Source organism: Oncorhynchus tshawytscha, unplaced genomic scaffold (assembly GCF_018296145.1).
Source record: "Oncorhynchus tshawytscha isolate Ot180627B unplaced genomic scaffold, Otsh_v2.0 Un_contig_4763_pilon_pilon, whole genome shotgun sequence".
NCBI lineage: Eukaryota > Metazoa > Chordata > Actinopteri > Salmoniformes > Salmonidae > Oncorhynchus > Oncorhynchus tshawytscha.
The window spans coordinates 30,001-35,000 of record NW_024609531.1 but is presented as its reverse complement, the minus strand read 5'-3'; the positions used below and the strand labels follow the sequence as shown (position 1 = coordinate 35,000).

The 5,000-nt window shown below is 47.7% G+C and overlaps 1 pseudogene; it reads right to left on the bottom strand.

The window, feature by feature from the left end:
• Positions 1-5,000, bottom strand: part of LOC121845038 — a 36,230-nt pseudogene that overhangs the window by 1,714 nt on the left and 29,516 nt on the right.

The following is a 5,000-nucleotide window of genomic DNA, read 5'->3' as shown; positions in this document are numbered from 1 at the left end:
ACCACAGGATCTGAGAGGACATCACAGACACATGAACACATAATCTGCTCAGACCCCAACCAAGGAACATCAAAAGTCGTGCTATAAATTCACAGACAACACAAAGATTCCTTGATGTCCTTCCAGATTCCCTCTGTCAACCCAAGGACACCAGAGGACAAAAATCAGTTAACCACCTAACTGAGGAACTCAAATTAACCTTGCGCAATACCCTAGATGCAGTAGCACCCCTAAAAACTAAAAACATTTCTCATAAGAAACTAGCTCCTGGCACACAGAAAATACCCGAGCTCTGAAGCAAGCTTCCAGAAAATTGGAACGGAAATGGCGCCACACCAAACTGGAAGTCTTCCGACTAGCTTGGAAAGACAGTACCGTGCAGTACCGAAGAGCCCTTACTGCTGCTCGATCATCCTATTTTTATAACTTAATTGAGGAAAATAAGAACAATCCGAAATTCCTTTTTTCTGTCGCAAAGCTAACTAAAAAAGCAGCATTCCCCAAGAGAGGATGACTTTCACTTTAGCAGTGATAAATTCATGAACTTCTTTGAGGAAAAGATTATGATTATTAGAAAGCAAATTACGGACTCCTCTTTAAATCTGCGTATTCCTTCGAAGCTCAGTTGTCCTGAGTCTGCACAACTCTCCCAGGACCTAGGATCAAGAGAGACGCTCAAGTGTTTTAGTAATATATCTCTTGACACAATGATGAAAATAATCATGGCCTCTAAACCTTTTAATTTTAATGGCATTGGACCGAGGCTCTGCATCTGTCCTCGTGCTCCTAGACCTTAGTGCTGCTTTTGATACCATCGATCACCACATTCTTTTGGAGAGATTGGAAACCCAAATTGGTCTACACGGACAAGTTCTGGCCTGGTTTAGATCTTATCTGTCGGAAAGATATCAGTTTGTCTCTGTGAATGGTTTGTCCTCTGACAAATCAACTGTAAATGTCGGTGTTCCTCAAGGTTCCGTTTTAGGACCACTATTGTTTTCACTATATATTTTACCTCTTGGGGATGTTATTCGAAAACATAATGTTAACTTTCACTGCTATGCGGATGACACACAGCTGTACATTTCAATGAAAACATGGTGAAGCCCCAAAATTGCCCTCGCTAGAAGCATGTGTTTCAGACATAAGGAAGTGGATGGCTGCAAACTTTCTACTTTTAAACTCGGACAAAACAGAGATGCTTGTTCTAGGTCCCAAGAAACAAAGAGATCTTCTGTTGAATCTGACAATTAATCTTAATGGTTGTACAGTCGTCTCAAATAAAACTGTGAAGGACCTCGGCGTTACTCTGGACCCTGATCTCTCTTTTGAAGAACATATCAAGACCATTTCAAGGACAGCTTTTTTCCATCTACGTAACATTGCAAAAATCAGAAACTTTCTGTCCAAAAATGACGCAGAAAAATTCATCCATGCTTTTGTTACTTCTAGGTTAGACTACTGCAATGCTCTACTTTCCGGCTACCCGGATAAAGCACTAAATAAACTTCAGTTGGTGCTAAATACGGCTGCTAGAATCCTGACTAGAACCAAAAAATTTGATCATATTACTCCAGTGCTAGCCTCCCTACACTGGCTTCCTGTCAAAGCAAGGGCTGATTTCAAGGTTTTACTGCTAACCTACAAAACATTACATGGGCTTGCTCCTACCTATCTCATGTCAGAGACGCAAACTCGGTCTCAACCTTTAAGTCCTACTGAAGACTTATCTCTTCAGTGGTCATATGATTGAGTGTAGTCTGGCCCAGGAGTGTGAAGGTGAACGGAAAGGCTCTGGAGCAACGAACCGCCCTTGCTGTCTCTGCCTGGCCGGTTCCCCTCTTCCCACTGGGATTCTCTGCCTCTAACCCTATTACAGGGGCTGAGTCACTGGCTTACTGGGGCTCTCTCATGCCGTCCCTGGAAGGGGTGCGTCACCTGAGTGGGTTGATTCACTGATGTGGTCATCCTGTCTGGGTTGGCGCCCCCCCTTGGGTTGTGCCATGGCGGAGATCTTTGTGGGCTATACTCAGCCTTGTCTCAGGATGGTAAGTTGGTGGTTGAAGATATCCCTCTAGTGGTGTGGGGGCTGTGCTTTGGCAAAGTGGGTGGGGTTATATCCTTCCTGATTGGCCCTGTCTGGGGGTGTCCTCGGATGGGGCCACAATGTCTCCTGACACCTCCTGTCTCAGCCTCCAGTATTTATGCTGCAGTAGTTAATGTGTCGGGGGGCTAGGGTCAGTTTGTTATATCTGGAGTACCTCTCCTGTCCTATTCGGTGTCCTGTGTGAATCTAAGTGTGCATTCTCTAATTCTCTCTTTCTCTCTCTCTCTCTCTCTCTCTCTCTCTCTCTCTCGGAGGACCTGAGCCCTAGGACCATGCCCCAGGACTACCTGACATGATGACTCCTTGCTGTCCCCAGTCCACCTGGCCGTGCTGCTGCTCCAGTTTCAACTGTTCTGCCTTATTATTATTCGACCATGCTGGTCATTTATGAACATTTGAACATCTTGGCCATGTTCTGTTATAAATCTCCACCCGGCACAGCCAGAAGAGGACTGGCCACCCCACATATGCTCTCTCTAATTCTCTCTTTCTTTCTCTCTCTCGGAGGACCTGAGCCCTAGGACCATGCCCCAGGACTACCTGACATGATGACTCCTTGCTGTCCCCAGTCCACCTGACCGTGCTGCTGCTCCAGTTTCAACTGTTCTGCCTTATTATTATTTATGAACATTTGAACATCTTGGCCATGTTCTGTTATAATCTCCACCCGGCACAGCCAGAAGAGGACTGGCCACCCCACATAGCCCGGTTCCTCTCTAGGTTTCTTCCTATGTTTTGGCCTTTCTAGGGAGTTTTTCCTAGCCACCGTGCTTCTACACCTGCATTGCTTGCTGCTTGGGGTTTTAGGCTGGGTTTCTGTACAGCACTTTGAGATATCAGCTGATGTACGAAGGGCTATATAAATAAATTTGATTTGATTTGATTTGAATACTACAGTACCCACAATGCACCACCACAGGATCTGAGAGGGCATCACAGACACATGAACTCTACAGTACCCACAATGCACCTTCAGAGGCTCTGCGGGGGCATCACAGACACATGAACACTACAGTACCCACAATGCACCTTCAGAGGCTCTGGGGGCATCATAGACACATGAACAATATCGATCATGATCAATGATCAAAGCAACTATCTTTTATAACCAACTCCTATGCTCTGTCCCAGTGTCCACACTTACATACTACCTAGTGTGAACCAATGTCATGCCTGAGCATCCTAGATAATGTACTAGTGTGGATATTGGAACGTAGCCCTAGATTCCAGAACCCACAGAAATAGTTTGAGCGAGTGAGAACTGGGAACACAGGTTATGAAGGAATGATATTGAAATCACTGAGGCCTGACTTCATTTCCAGTGTGTTTCAGGGAGTGACTCACCTTTGTCCTGCCAGCTGACGTTCCGTCGAGGTTTGTCGTTGAGGTCCTGTTCTTTAACATCTGATCCTCTCCGCTGTAGGAGGGAGAGAAAACACCCGTTAGAATGTCTATTACAGGCAGGACCCACAGGAAACCAGGCAGGACCCACAGGAAACCAGGCAGGACCCACAGGAAACCGGGCAGGACCCACAGGAAACCAGGCAGGACCCACAGGAAACCAGGCAACGATCTAGCAACGATTAAAACATTCCCTAACCAGAAACCGTGGATTGATGGCAGCATTCGTGTGAAACTGAAGGCACGAACCACTGCTTTTAATCAGGGCAAGGTGTCTGGTAACATGACTGAATACAAACAGTGCAGCTATTCCCTCCGCAAGGCTATCAAACAAGCTAAGCGCCAGTACAGAGACAAAATAGAATCTCAATTCAACGGCTCAGACACAAGAGGCATGTGGCAGGGTCTACAGTCAATCACGGACTACAGGAAGAAACCCAGCCCAGTCACGGACCAGGATGTCTTGCTCCCAGGCAGACTAAATAACTTTTTGCCCGCTTTGAGGACAATACAGTGCCACTGACACGGCCTGCAACGAAAACATGCGGTCTCTCCTTCACTGCAGCCGAAGTGAGTAAGACATTTAAACGTGTTAACCCTCGCAAGGCTGCAGGCCCAGACGGCATCCCCAGCCGCGCCCTCAGAGCATGCGCAGACCAGCTGGCCGGTGTGTTTACGGACATATTCAATCAATCCCTATACCAGTCTGCTGTTCCCACATGCTTCAAGAGGGCCACCATTGTTCCTGTTCCCAAGAAAGCTAAGGTAACTGAGCTAAACGACTACCGCCCCGTAGCACTCACATCCGTCATCATGAAGTGCTTTGAGAGACTAGTCAAGGACCATATCACCTCCACCCTACCTGACACCCTTGACCCACTCCAATTTGCTTACCGCCCAAATAGGTCCACAGACGATGCAATCTCAACCACACTGCACACTGCCCTAACCCATCTGGACAAGAGGAATACCTATGTGAGAATGCTGTTCATCGACTACAGCTCGGCATTCAACACCATAGTACCCTCCAAGCTCGTCATCAAGCTCGAGACCCTGGGTCTCGACCCCGCCCTGTGCAACTGGGTACTGGACTTCCTGACGGGCCGCCCCCAGGTGGTGAGGGTAGGCAACAACATCTCCTCCCCGCTGATCCTCAACACTGCGGCCCCACAAGGGTGCGTTCTGAGCCCTCTCCTGTACTCCCTGTTCACCCACGACTGCGTGGCCATGCACGCCTCCAACTCAATCATCAAGTTTGCGGACGACACAACAGTGGTAGGCTTGATTACCAACAACGACGAGACGGCCTACAGGGAGGAGGTGAGGGCCCTCGGAGTGTGGTGTCAGGAAAATAACCTCACACTCAACGTCAACAAAACTAAGGAGATGATTGTGGACTTCAGGAAACAGCAGAGGGAACACCCCCATCCACATCGATGGAACAGTAGTGGAGAGGGTAGCAAGTTTTAAGTTCCTCGGCATACACATCACA